Below are 16,268 nucleotides of genomic sequence, written 5' to 3'. Positions count from 1 at the left end.
CTAAATATTGATTAATAAGAAAATAAGTTTGTGATTCTTTAATAAGGAATTGAAAGTTAACCGAAGGTTCCGAAGCTTTAAATGTGTTTTAGCTGGTTCTAAATCACCATCAACCAGTCCAACTAATTGGTCCATTGTCCAAGTGGTGGAGTGCCTTGATGTTAAAGTTAGGATTCTATAGGTGCAGATGTATAAAATGTATATAATGTATATAATATAAAGGAATATTTCCCCAATAGATAACAAGGTACCCCACATGTCCAGCGCTTCTTTTCCTCCTGTGTGCAGATTTGTGTGAGACGTATGAGTGTTGGTGTTATGGGCCCCACCAATGAATGCATGTAAGTGAGTAAATATGACGACAGGTCTGTGACGTAAGGAGGATATGTAAATTTGCCCTTTTCCGCTGGAGCACAGGCTTGCTGAAGTCAGGACAGCCAATTAAGGCTTATGAGTTGGTATTCTCATGACCCATTACATCAACAAGAGTTCCTTGGGGTGTGACAATTCTCTGGTCCTTCCACCTATTGTAATGAGTGGTGGTCTGAGTAATCAGGCGTTGCATCTTTTTCTTTGCAAGTGAGATCTTAACATCAAAATTCACAGTTTTTGGTTGGCCTCAAAGTAGAAGTCCTTTGAGATATGTGTCCTATAACATTTAAATGAGTATGGGTCATGTTTCTTTATAGATGATCTGCCATGCTTATTGGTGTTTTTTAGACCTGGAATCCGTTGCATGGTTTTCCCCCTAACTTTTTGCCTTCAACCCTCTTGTTTTTCTGAATGTTTGTTGGCTTTTGGTCTCTGCACACCTAATCATTGCTAATCTGTGCTAAAGTGCTTGTGATCTTTCTTTAAAACCAGATAGAGTAGGCTTTTACTTCATTGGCATATGTAATTTACTTTTAAGTCCATAGTAAAGTGGTAGTCCCTGTGCCCATGGACTGTAAATTAAATGATACTGTTGTGCAGTTCTCACTTATCCGTAGGATCTGCACATTTGTTAGACAACATAAACTTTGGGTGAGGTGCCTAGACTGATTCTGGGCACTCCCGTAGGATATGTTGTCGTAGAGACCAGCTAGCTCACAGTGCTACCATGAGCCCCCCTAATCCAAACAAGGAGCAAATGGTTTCTGGCAACCACTGAACATGACAACCCTGAGCCCTCAGGGATCGTGGTAACACATCTAGAACCTTTCTCTCACTCACTTGTTCTCACTTGTTCTCAGAGAGATGAACAGAGAATACACAGAGGGGGCACTTTCAATATATTTATTGAACCAATGTTATTATTGTGTAGAGTGCATGAGCTGCGATAATCAGTATGTTGTGTATCAATGGGAATACCCGGAAGGCTACCAGACCCGAGTCAGAATTGCAGTACAAAAGAAAAATGGTCACAGTAGCCACAATTTAAAAAAATAAAATTAACAGCATTCACAATACCGATTTAAGTTAGACTGCAGTGAATGCAATTTATTTCGAATGTGAATATGCAATTCAATTATGACAACACAGTTGCTCTTTCATCGAGAAATAATTCAAATATTTTTTAACAGGTGCTTAGGTGTTGGGGAAGGAAAGGATGGAGTGTATTTGGTCAAAGTGAAACCGTGAGGCTGGTGGACAAAGAAAAGAAAGTGTGACATATATCCATCAAATTCACAAAGTGAGACCAATCGGCCTAACATAGGTCAGTTGTTCCAACTATATCACATAGCATTACATGAACACTGATAACGAATTACAGTTGTCGAGGCTTGTGAGCTAGTCGTAGTCAACGTTTCGACCCCTAAAAAGTAATCAAGGTGATTCCAGACTTAGAGTGGGGTCTTCATCAGGACTGAATGGACAAGGAGCACCTAGAGGCAATGGGATACTCCATGTTAGGAGGATATAATTTTTAAAAAGGTAGTGAATGCTCGTGAATAAAGGTCGGGATTACCTAATTTTTCAACCAGCGCATAACTATGGGCTGGGCGGTCATTTGGGGTTGGGCTAGGCAGAGCTCCTAAGTACAGAGAAAGCACAGATTCGGCATGCAAACTTCACGAACAAATCAAGACGTTAAATTTACAAATTTCTAATCACCTGCGACCTGAGCACTTACTGAAAGCAGGGGGAGGTACGGCCAACTGTGCACTTACGTGGAAGTGAACTGAGGGTCAAGAGATCCTTAAAAGTTTTCAGACAAATCTATCTAAAACCAAAAGAATGAAGGACAGAATGGCTATAATTGGCATGCATCAGATATGCTTGAGACACAAAGGGCATAGCGTATGGAGAATAAACTAATTTGAAAATCATGTAGGTCAATCAGGAGATTAACAAATGTGGTCCTGTAAGTAATGTCCATCCTTGGCTACAATTACCGCCTAAGTATTGTCGGAAGCAAATAAGTAAGTCCACTCTTGCACTGGTGCCAGTTGTGAAATTCATGCATTAATGGTCGTTAAATATCTCCCTAAAGTAATTATAAAACATGAGGCAGTGGGCAGCACAAGCTAACAAACATGGTTAATGCACCATGTGTGGTCCCTCAATGTAGCAGATACAACGTACCTTGGATTACAACCTTCCGGCTCCGATTCTCTTGACAGAATGAGCTTGGGGTTTATCATTCCGTATATAAATGCAAGCGAAGGCGTGCACGTGAGATGCAGCTGCTAGATGTCTCCATGTACTGTAACGTGAGACACGGAGGCTTGTCAATGGTTGTCATCGAGCTTACTGGTGGTGTCTAATGGTTATCTCAAAAGAGATGTCATTTGCCTTAATAGACACAGTTGGGGAGGTCTAAAAACGACGAGCAGGACAAAGTATATTTGTTTATTTTAAAGCACCATATTGAACATGTTGATACAATAATCAGTAGGCAGAAACAGATGAAAGTGATTACAAGCACCAAAAGAGAAATTAGTAGATATAGATCCACCATGGTGCTAAGATAGTGTATGTATGCAGGCATATATAATATGAGGTAGTAATCAGGAGTACTCCTACTATGCAATCCCTACCCTGTGTATGTCTAGAGTGTATGTGGGTGTAGAGCCAAGAATCCCCTCAAGGGATGATCCAAACCCATTACCTGGGGGGAGAATGTTGGACCTCATCCTGGTCACGAACTGGACACCTCTCATGGAGATGTCAGACCTCTGCTTGGTAAAGTCTCAGCGTGCATAAACCCTTGGTGTTAGATGAAGTGCCTCCTGTACTTATCCTCGGGGAGGCTTACTCTTTATAATAAAATGCATCCTTCTCATGTACGTATAGATTAGAAATGGGATGGATAAGTAGATAACTCTGTCACCCCGTGGATGAAAATAGAACTACATTTGTACATCATGCGCAAAGGCTTTGTACTTGGTATTCGAGCTATCTTGATAATGTTATGCGAAGCCAGATGTATAAACAAAATTTGTTTCAGAAAAATGAATCCAACATTGTCATGCATGCAAATATGTGCAAAAGGTCACAGCAACAAAGTTTTTGTGCAGAAAAGAGGAAAATGTAACAAAATATGCAGCTGTATCACATGGTTCCTAACCCGGTCACATAATAATACTAGTGGGCCTTCATCACTGGTTGTGCCACCCGCTCAAGTAGCCCTTTAAACATATCTCAGGCCTGCCATTACAGCATATGTGTGCAGTGTGAAACTGCCATTTTCACCTGCCAAATAAACCTTTTGCCAGGCCCAAAGCTTCCTTTTTAATACATATAAGTGACCCCTAAGATAGGCCCTGAACACACAAGAGGGCAAGGAGCAGAGTATGTAAAAAAATGGATATGCTCTTTTAAGTTTTACATGTCCTTATAATAAAAAACATCTAAATTCGTTTTTCACTACTGCCAGGCCTGCCATTTTACTGCATTAACCATGTAGCTGACAGCTGCGCTTTGTGTATTCCTCCAAGAAAGCCGCACACAATAGAGAGCTTAGGTGTACCTGAATGGGCCATCACTGGTAGGATGGGAGAGTGGAGCTGGGCAAAGCCTACTTACAATTGAATAGGCTGAGTCCTGCCTCCACACAAAGTGCTGCGTTACACCAGTAGCTACTCTGGAGACAGGAAAAGGGTGGAGGGAAATCCAGTGCACTTCAAAGGAGAACCTCTAGAAGCTTCTCCCACTTCATAGGGAGAATCGGGTATAAATAATGGACCATAGACACCAACTCTTTAGTACACCTCTGGACCTGTGGAGACTTGGCCAGGAAGAAGGACTGCTGTGCTGCTGAAGTACTGCTACTTTGCTGGACTGCTGCCCTGCTGGACTCTTGTCTAGCTGGACTCTTGTCTTGCTGTCTTGATGCCTTGATGCCCTCCTGCCTCATAAGAGGGATCTGAACCTGCACCTGAACCAGGGACATAACAGGCTCCCAACCACCTGAACTGGCACCCAAATCTAGCTTAATTAGGCCGATGACTCCCACGTAGTGCCCCTCAGGTCGTGGATCCTTAGCGTTTGCCTCAGTTGAGCTGAATTGAAGTATTTTGGCACTTCACGACCACAAACAAGCCAGTTGGGTCCAAAACCTTGCTGCTCGCACTGCCCGCCAACCCAAAGTTCCGTAAACCCAGTGCTTCATGCTACAGCATTAACTGCTCACGGGAAACTCCACTGGGTAGCTCTGGCCCTACCATTTACAATGACAACAGGGTATTCCAATGACAGTGAAGACTATTGGTGACACCAAGCCTGCTCTAAGCGCTACATCTCTCTGCTCCTCACAACATCGCAAATGGAACTCTTTGTGCTGGACTGAGAAGGTAACGTTTCAGCAGGACTAACCTAGTGACTGTATTCTATCCATGTTCCATTGTTCCATTGTGGTCAGCCTTAACTCATCACTTACCCCCAGTCTCGCATAACCAGATAGCCATGAGTGGTGCTTTATGCTGTTTGCCTTTATTTTTCACTAAAGTCTTTAAAAAATCATAACTCCTGTTCTATTGGTTACATTTTTGTTGTTTTGGTCTTGATTTATTTCTACATTTAATTTTGTTCACATTTTCTACATTAGTGTGGGAGTTGTTTTGTGTTGTGTTTTCACTATAATACTGTTTGAAGTGCTTCATAAATAATGTTCGCATTGCCTTTAAGTTAGGCCTAACTGCTTTGTGCCAAGCTACCAGAGGTTTTAGCAGAGGTTAATGTGGGTTTGCTTGTGCCTCACCCTGACAAAGATTTGAATGTCTAGCAACCATGTTTGGGTCACAATTAGCAGCTGCAATTCCAGCACCAAGTTAACTTTACCTGGTCCTGCTATTGGCTCTTTGCTGCTACTGGACTTTGCTGCACTTTCTGCATCCCTGCCCCTTTTATTCTTATTCTTCTTCAAGATCCCTGAGGGCCCAAATTTGCAGCAGATTTTCCGCTTAACTATCCTTACATCTATGATTCTGTTAATCAATGTCTATGGTGTTCTCCTGGTTTTTTCCATGTCCTTGGCTGAATCCTGGTGTCATTTTGGGTTCATTGAAGGAATTATCTTGAAAATCTAGAAAAAGTCATATGATGGTGGGCATGAATAGACCTGCAATCAATTAGGTCATGGAGGGGTGATTTAGCATGCCTTATATATTGGCACAGTGAGAGGATGTATGAAAACTCACCTTTTTATTGTGTTCCCTGGATACCACTATCCCTCATTAAACATGAAGTAAACACAGGAAGCTACATACCAGTGTTTCTCTCTTGTTGCTTATTTTTTAACATGAAGATTGGGGGTTATAAATTCCTCTGTTTGGAGTTAGAGAGTGACAAGTAAAGTGAATCATGTGAAATTCTTGCTGGGGTAGAGTGAGTGTGAAAGGAAAGGCTGTAGGATGTCATTTTTTGTATCACACAAAAAAATATAAATACCTTTAAGTAAAAGCAGGCATTAAGAAGTGGAAATCTGGAGGGTAATAGAAACAAAGATTTTAATAAGATCAAAACAAGTCATGGCACTTTACTTGGTGTTGCAGAAATGATACAAACAAGCTTTCTTCTCATTAAAATGTGTGTGCAATGTAGTTGTATCAGTAAAACTGTATGTCTTTGCACATTAAGGTCCTGATTATGTTGTGGTGAAGGAATTGCCCATTGGTCTGCACTTTCTACAACCCAATTAATATGTGACCACACTTAGGGGCCGATTACGATGGTGGTCGAAATACCTCGCGGGTCTGTCAGAAGCGGTCCGCCGACCGAACTCACTTTGGATGCAGTTGTTCTGACTGCCCCATTATGATGCCCAAAAAAACCCTTGCTTACCTACTGGTAATTCCAAAAGGAAATTCCAACCGGGAAGCCATCACAAATGCTGAACTGAGCCGTTTGGAGCGACTTCCAACCCTGGAACCGCCCGCCCCATTATGATGTGTATTTCCTACGTCCAGAATCGGTCGGACCAACCACCTCATCAGAGCAGGCGGAAGGGGAGTATTTCAAATCGGAATCTCATCAAAACACCCTTCCTGTGACCTCTGATGTGTAGCTATGGAGTTCATCGCACATGTCATCCCACTACTATACATCTACAATGCATACCACAACTCGAACCGGCGCGGTCGTCGTCACTTGTAAGTAAGACACCTACACCTACAGATTAACGTAACTACCCCCGAAAGTCAATAGAGTAGAAAGTGTTCCATAATATGTTGTGCAAGGCACGTGAGGGAATGTCATCATTAGGTATCTATAGTCTGACCTGCAAATACTGCGAGAAACACACATTTTAGATAGGAACGGGAATGCCCATAGATACATATATCTATGTATACCAAAATGAATGGATGAGTACACCACAACATTCAAAGAAACATTACAGGGCAACAGAACATCAAAGCATTCACAAAAGTATGTCCACAGAAACATATGCACTGGCACCAGGCCCACACCGACATCCACCATTTCCCCAGGCAGAACCAGAATATCTGAAAGGCATATAAATACCACAGGGTATCATGTCATAGGAAGTTACCCTGGGCAACAAACACTGCTCATTCAAAAACTCCACTCGCCATGTAGCAGAGTTAGCTGCTACACCCGCAACCCTTTGATAAAAAAACTGTAAATTTACATGCTAAAAAGCATATAACCAATTCACAAAAGTGAGCTTTGAAAAATATCAGGCAATGAGAGAGGTGCTGATTTTGGGGTTCCCCTAACCTAGGGGGAGGCCTAAGCAGATGCCTTGAACACAAAGAGCATATCATGCTGAATGATTCGGTGGTGGTCCAATTCTCCTAGGACCAATCCAAGCAAAGTTATGGCCAAAAATACAATGCCAACCAAAGGCCCTGCAGAGGATTATGGGGCGAGATTTTAGAGTGCCGTGAAAATTATAGTATTACCTCTCAGCCGAGCCGGGAGAGCGTCTTCCCCTTGAGGAATGTTTTGATACTGGATATTATAATATTCACTGCATTCTAGAATCTCGTCCCATAATGCTTTGCAGGGCCTTTGGTTGGATTGTATGTTTGCCCATAACTGTGCTTGGGGTGGTTCTAGGAGGATGGGACCATCACTGAATCATTTAGCATGATGTGCTCCTTGTGTTCAAGGCATCTGCTTGGTTCTCACCCTAGGTTAGGGAGGAACCCAAAATCATCACCTCTCTCACTGCTTGCTATATCTTCATTTTCCTGAGATGACAATATGCATTTTAGCCTGTAAAGATAGAGTTACTTTTGAATTTACTAAACGTATGTGAGGTTGCTGTTTTATTAATTGGGATGAGACCAAACGGAGTTGTGGGGAGTTTTGGTTCAACTCCGCAGAATTCCGTGCAGTGGTACTCTGCCAACTATGCCCACCCTTAATAGAAAGTCACATTTTAGGAAGTGACATCATTTACCATAATTACCTTGACATTTTTCAAACACCATAGCAAGAAGTACCTCATCTAGTCTGTATAGCTTGAAATTAACCAGCAACATGTATAAACACCACAGGAAAATGTTGTCCAAATATAAGACAGATCTATCAAGTAGCAATACAATACATCCACCCAATCAGATGGAAAAGCTAGGCCTAGCTTGTTTACAATCTCACACCTGACTTTACCTTATGCACCAATTGTTGACAGATCAATAAATGACTCGAAACCACAAATTGACTAATACAGTCCAGCCTGGCCAGCCACTTCCTCATCCGCCCAATCATTCTGTCCCACATCCTGTGTCCTGATGAGTACAGCAGTGTCCTAGCAGGCATCCACCAAACGCTCTGCTCTCCATTATCTTAGCCTCACCGCAGGGCAGGTAGCCAGGTCATCATAGGGAGTCACAACCAGCATGGGATGTTGGATGTGTCAGGAATAACAACATGTGAAGGATCCAGCACAGATTCAGAGCAGGACTCAGACAGATGAATCCCTTACATGCAATCACTGTCATACACCCAGGTCTGCTTGCACGTACACCTCACTAAAATACATTGGGAAACTAATATATTGGGGCCCAGAATGCTTTGCCAGGCCTGTTTACATGCCCCCGGTGGACCTGTGCCATTCCTCCACCACTGTTCACTGAGGTCCACTCAGCAGGACATGAGATAGGATTGCTCCCTGTACAGTCCGGACATGGTATCAAAATGTCCCACTTGGAGTTACAGCACTCAAAAAGGTCCAACGTGATTGTAGTCCACATGGAGCAGGCATCAAATCTGCAGGTACACAAAGGATGGTTCATTATCCACAACCTTGGGGAAGAAAGACACACATCTCAAAACTAAGACAATGTCTTACATACAAAAGAAAGAGACAGGGAATTACATTTGCTGGCATATGGCTCAATGCATAAACCTGCACATGAGTCACAAAACATTTCAATATCCAAACAAAACCCTTACTATCAGCTCATTATCATGTCCTGGATGCAAATTGGGATAGATAAAAATCACCTTACATTAAGCAGGCAATGCAGATCTGGTCAGATGGGCATAACAAACATTCATCATTGAGTCAAGCATACCACAACAGGAGCATATGGTACACAATTGAAAAACATGATAACCATAACAAGATAGATGAGCACAGTGGGATCATGGGCATTTAGATGGTCAGCATTGCACATACCTCACATTCCACACATTAGGGGTGAGACATGGCCTCTAGTACAATAGCCATGCTCAACAGTTGACATTGTATAATATGTGAACTCTAAGAGACACCCCTACATGTGAACAAAGGAGGAAATGTCATGCAGCCAGTCTGCCTCACATGACAGAGCAGCTGCCCCATCTAACCATGCCCGGACCACCTCTGATAGGTCCATGACCACATGTCTATGACCCTGACCATACAAAGTCCTACACCCATCCAGTGGTTCGTCATGTGCATCGTATAAGTCCAGTGACATGTTATCCTACAGCTTAGCTATTGCAATCTTGTTGAAGCACATGACTCACTCCCTGTGCTGTGCAGTAGCGTCAGCCCTACACCATCAGCGAGTTACTGCACCCAAGTGTTGCAATGTTGGGACTGCAGTGGCCTAACAATGTATGCAAATGTCCTTACGTGCTATGAGTATTTATAAATAGATCCTTCCATTGGATATTTCTAAAAACATAAAAACATAATCTGCATGAATATCCCTCTCTGCAGCCCCTCTAATGGAAGGAGGTTGAACCAACCCCTCACTGGGCCAATTACATCTGTAACATCTGTAACGTCCGCACACAGGTCTGCAGCATACAGCCATGTCCAGAACATAGGCATCAAATCATAAATAGGTGCATTGCATTGTGTGCACAAAGGGTAGGAATCAAACTTTCTGGGTTAGACAGCTGAAGTGAGAAATGCCCTGAGCCAGATGTCAAATTGAATGGACTGGAGTTTGGCAGCACGCGATAATGTACATCGGTAGTGCATAGTGTATTCCTACTTCTTGGCTGTGTAGGGCGTATAAAATATCAGTTTCAAAAAGCCAGTGAGCAGGTGACAGTGGGTCATTATTCATGTGTTCAAACACATTAACAAATAAGATCACCACCCTCCGAACTCCACCCATGTTGTGCAGGGCGTTGGTTAGGAGGCGATGTGCCTATTCAGTGTCTGTGACTCTCCACAGGTTTGCCATCTCAGAACCTACTTTCACCAGGTTCTCAGCTCCACACGGGAGTGGTGCTCCAGGGAGAAACATGGATCCCATCATTTCCTGTGCCCTGCATGTTGGGAACATGCGCACTTCGTACAATTGCCCCCAGCCAAATATCACAACGGCCATTGCAGCTTTCCTGCCACATAACATTCCTTAAAAAATGCACAGCCTGGACAGCGTTCATTCAGGTAGATGCATCCTCCACAGAGCCACACTTATCATGCCAATATTGCAGAACAACCCTTGCAGCATGGTGTCCAACCCCCTGTAGATGGCACGAGGCACAGCCACTGCTAAGTGCTGGCAAAAATACAAGATGCAGGGGAAGCTTTAACATCTTACAAAGTGAAATACATCCTTGGCCTGTAACTGGGAGAGTGATTCAAAAATCCATCTGTGACTATAAGGAGGATATGACCCTGAGATAGTTTGCATCATGACAGTTACAGTTCCCTAAGCACCAAAACACACAAAGCTCACACATCACTCTCTGCTCACCCACCATCACCACTTGTGGATGATATTCTAAACAGAGGGCAAAAACACAACACTTATCCCAGTTAGCATCCAAACTCTGCAGAGTCTGCAAATTTTATAGTCTCACAGAAATATCTGGAATGTCCCTGTAGATAGACTAAATATCGAGCAGCATGTCACCTGCATCAATGGATATTACATGTACCTCATTACATAGTGGAACTCCCCATACTTACCACCCTTGAAAAAGTTGCTGCGCTACCAGCTTCATTGTTAGGGCAAAGAGCAGTGTGGAAAGGGGACAGCCCTGACAAGTCCCCCTGCACAATCTAAAAGAGGGTGACACTTGACTTGGGCAGGTGGCTTGATATGAAAAAGACAAATGTGTTGTTGCAGTTGTCCTACAATGCCCAGTTTTGGCAGAGTGGTACAAATGTATACACAATCAATTGTATTGAATGTCTTCACCATTTCCAGCACTAAGCAGGCTATGTAGGGACACCTCCCCTGGACCAGCTACAGCAACCTCTATTGCATATGAATGTTAAGCGCTGTGGATATATCAGGGATCGAAAACTTTTGGACACCATGCACTAGGTGCTGTATGTTTACCAGCAGGCGAGGCACTACTACGGTACTAAGGATTAAAAATTCCTTGCAAGCATGGACAATGGAATTTTAGGACGTCAGTTCAGCTAGGTCACTGTTGAGTTTTAACAATGAACACAAAAAAACATCTCCGCATACATTGTGGGTATCTCCAATCACTCAAGGTGGCCGTAGAGAGCTACAGTCACCTGTGGGCAAGTCCAAGCTCATAGGTCTTGTCAAGACTGGACGGGAGGCTGTTCAACACATGAGTTGTCAACGTGGCAGTGCGCATAATCACTCTGGGTATCCCTTATACCAGCCAACGGGTTGTTGATCACTGCACATGCTGCCAGATCAAGTACAGGTAGATTCAATCCAGTCAGGAATTAGGACCATCTACCATCTGCGTTCAGAGTAAGGGGGAATGTATAGCCCACAACAATACACCGTGAATGATTCATGGATGGCTGCCTGACTACTGCACGTCTGGTGCAGGTGATCCCTAATCATCAGCATATGCTGGGTTGTTGTTATGCAATGGAGAAGGGAAGGCAGGAGTTGCCCTGATGTATCTCCCATTGTGTGCATTCCAGCTTGTCATGTTGCAAAGTAAAAGCAATGCCGTTGCTCAATTAGATGTGTGTGGTATATTTGAGCATCTGTCAGCATGGGTAACATCCCAGCCTGCACCAGGACCGCAGTCTATTGCTGACCCAGTGCTGCCTCTGTTTACAGCAAAGCCCTGTGGAAATTGGCCCTAGCCACCACCCAAGTCCCAGTAGTCAGTGAAATATTTGGAGACGGAATGAGCAAAATACATGGGCCAACAACAACGTTGTATGCAGTCACCATGTGTGGACCGGGGGGTCCTGCACACTACACCCAATGTGCATGTGAATTGGGTTATGTTCTGAGAATGTTATTCACAGCTATTCAGCATCTAGCTCCTCAGGCTGTTGTGTGAGCTGCTAACAAATAATTCCATTCAGAATGTGCAAATTGTGTACTGCAGAGTAGCAGGAGTACTCATGGGTCTCAGCACGTAGAATCCACCGCCAGTGTGCAGCCCATTGTGTAAGTTACGCTGCCAGCACTAGAGAATAAGCCAGAGGGGGGCAGTTAATCTGTGGTTTTGGACACAATTCACATTGCTAGCCACAAGCCAGGTGATATAGATACACCTTGTGAGGATTAGGGATAGGTGCAGAATGAAGTCTGGTTTATCCACATTCAGCACTGAAACACTGCCCCCTAATTTTGGAAAACATCAAGAAGACCATCTACAAAGACATATTGCCTAGTGTCTAATGGGCTAAATGGGACCCCTGTATGGACCCAAGCAAGGGCTACCCTTGCCAAACCAGAGTAGAGGATGCAAAAATATTGGCAATGCAAACACATCTATAAATGGAGGTAATGTCCCGGTGTCACATGTGTCTCTTGTAACAGTGCACTGTTGTTTTCCCCTGCACATCCAGAGGTTTCATCACATGCATGTATCTCCCTTTGTGTCCCCATACCTCTGACATTCAAATTCAGAATTTCATGAGTACCCGTGTGTTTAGTATACTGGAAAATGTGGGGAGGAGTTTCCGGAGTAGTCTGCCCTCAGGTGGCCCCCTCACTTAGGAGGCTATGACCCTCAAATCAATGGATTTCCATTCAATATTTCTGAGTCAGGAAATTAAACATGAACCCTCAACACCTCCATTCCAGGACAGCATCCAAGGGGAAGACTGAGCAATCGGTGACAACATTTACCTACAAAGGATAACTTGGCATTTATGCACACACACAACTTGGCCAAAGCAAGGCTGGGTGGAGGGAATGTGTCCTGTGATGCCAATAGGTATTGCATTTGCCAGTGTTCTCCTAGCGGCCAAGTTAGCAATCTGTCATGAACAATCAGTGGCAAACAGCAAGCTGCAGCTAACACATACTACATCCTCAACTTTCATATGGCAACTGTTTTTGCATACTTACATCCACCTTTTCTCTCCATGTTCACATTTCAATATTACCTCTTCACAATCTCAACTCATGCTGGTCTGACCCCTCTCCCATCCACCCCAAAGAACATGCTCATCTCTCAACCCATCCATCATACACAATCTCTTCACAATCACATTTTGCTGCTGCCATCCTTAAAGCCATTTCTGAACTTCAAGCTCCACCCTTGTCCTCCACCTCTTCCAGCCAGACTCTCACATCCACAATCTGGTGCTGCGCCTCTTACATCTACACCTACATTCCCAGCAGCACTCTTGATCACTATGTACACAACAACTCTCCCACTCATGCTATGTACACAATGTACTGTACTCATCATCTCCTCTACAGACGTTAAACACATCATGTCAAATGTAAACCTCTCATCACCATTTTGACATTCATTAATGGCTTGGACCACACCTTTTCCACAAGGTGCAGCATCAAATCCAACTCTGACATTCACACTTAACACCTCACCACGGGCCATATGTAGGTAAATTACATTTACCGATTCTTAAATACCGAATTTTACCGATTCGGTATTTATGAATCGGTAAATGTAATGTAGGTAAATCATTACCGATTCGGTAAATGTCGGTATTTTAGAATCGGTATTTACCGAATCGGTAATGGCAACTGGCTTCCCATTCATTCCTATGGGCCTGGAGGCCCATAGGAATGAATGGGAAGCCAGTTGCCATTACCGATTCGGTTAATACCGAATCGGTAATGGGGGAGGCATCATCATGGGTGGCAGGGTGTCACATTGACACCCTGTTGCACCCCTGATTCGTCCATGTGTGCACATGTGGCGCACATACATGCCCTAAGGGCATGTATGTCTGCCACATTGCACACTTCAAATTGCACAAAAATGCTTTTTTACAGGTATTCGTCATTTACCATCAACTTTTAGTTGGTGGTAAATAACGAATCCCCACACCAACGAGACACTCCCCCTACATATCATTTCAGGATTCGGTATTTACCGAATCAGTAAAATTACCGATTCGGTAATTTTACCGATTCGGTAAATTACCGAATCCTGAAATGTGCCCCCTACATAGCAAAAGCCAAAATACCGGTCGGTAACGGTATATTTACCGAAAATCGTCCATTACCGACCGGTATTTGGCTTCCTACATATGGCCCATTATCTCTAATCCAGACACTTACATTGCTCAATGAATCTGTCCTCATCCATTTTCCTCTCACCAGTCACTCACCCTACTGTGCTTAAGGACTAATAATAGTCATTTGACAAACTAGTGCATCCACAGATTCAGACACAACATCCATCTACTGGCCAACACCTCGCATCCCCCTATCCAGCACCCTAACTCACATAGCTGGTGTATACCCTTGACATACACCTATCCACTTTGTTTCACCTACTGTGTCTCTCTTACATCCAAATCTCAGTTCCATGCTCCATACCCCCATTGACTTCTGCACATTAACAACTACATTCATCAATGACACTGCCCTATCACAGCCATCTCTCACCATAGTCCCACAGACTACAGCTCTCATCCCCTGCCAACCTCTAACCTTGTCTAGCTGGTTCTGCCTGGCACATCTACCTATTCCTAGCATACCTCGCCCAGGCTTTAAACAGCTTTACAAGGTCCCACACTCTGATTCCCACACCCCAGCATTTATAAAATTACACATTGTAACAATGAGGATACTTCACATATCCTATCCAAGAACTGCCTTCGACCGTATCTTATCCCTTCTATTCACATAAAATCTCTTACTTGTTCTGCCCCTATTATGTCTGAATCTCCGCTCCATTCCCAAAGTGAAAACACAAGCCTCTCTCACCTCTACCCTTATTAAGCTAGCTCAGCCCATATAAAACACATGTGCGCCTAGGTCCCAGATCCCAAGATCCACCTCCTCCCCTATCTGTCAATGTAGTGCATAGGTGTAACACAGGCTCCTGTAGCACCTGCACAGCAGACGGGCCCACAGCACTTCTGTGTACTCACAATCTACTCCTCTTACCACATGTAGCACAGAGATAGACATAACAGCAATCCTAGTTCATCTCTGTGTGATTTTCCCGGCATCAAGCATAGCTCAAAAGTACTCCATTGTCATTTATACACAAATGATAACATACACATATATCATATGCTCAACTACAAATGATGTGTGGGTAAAATTGGATAGTTCCTATCTTGTACAGACAAATCAATTGTCAGTAGCAAAGTTGAAAAAATCCAAAATCTCATCCATTCTCCACTCTTCTCACTCAGATCTGATCCCTGTTGAGGAGTACCCATTGTGTTATAATGCCATGATAGGTGTCAGACTTCAGTTGTAGGGGCATACCATAGGGTTCTTAGATGTTCATCCAGGCAGGAACAGGTTGTGGTCACATCCATAGATCCCTCAAGTGATGTGGCCACATGCTGTAATGATGCCGATGCATTGTGTACACTGAGTAAGGGGTTAGAGCAAGTCAAGTGTGGCATGCAAATAAACTCAGATTAAGCAATTATCCTTCCAGTCTGTAAACTGAAGGGCTGTTTGTGCCAATCACATTGACACTAAAGGCTGTGCTCTGTTGCTGGGATCTGTAGTCATTAGTATTTGTGAGGCCCTGGGCAGCTGTCCACTGGCAGTGTCAACCTGGACTGGCATACAACATCCACCCTGAACTAAATCCACTTGACACCACTCCTGTTACCAACAACTGATGTTCAGACTGCCTGCGTGAACTGAGCCAAGAAGGAGATTGTTGTGGTGTATTGTCATGCTGAATAGGTATAAATTCAGCTGTGTCACATGAGGGTGCTAGAAGGGGCATTGGATGGCCAAGCACAGACAAATGTAGATCACTCAGAATCTACTAACAGGACGTGATATAGCCTAGCATTCCCAAACAGACAATTAGATGTATAAAAAAATACCCTTTGAAATTACTAGAGTTTGCCTAAATGTCTGAAACATATATGACACACAAAGACCATGCAGCACCTAGCATTGTCCCTGAACAAGTAGATGAAATATCTTGGACCGAACAAGCACAAACCACTCCTGACAGTATTGTGACAACTCCTGATCCATATTAATTATGTCACATGTGTGTCACCTAACTGATAT

The sequence above is a fragment of the Triturus cristatus genome, chromosome 10, assembly GCF_964204655.1.
Source record: "Triturus cristatus chromosome 10, aTriCri1.1, whole genome shotgun sequence".
Lineage (NCBI taxonomy): Eukaryota > Metazoa > Chordata > Amphibia > Caudata > Salamandridae > Triturus > Triturus cristatus.
This window is presented reverse-complemented; position numbering follows the sequence as displayed.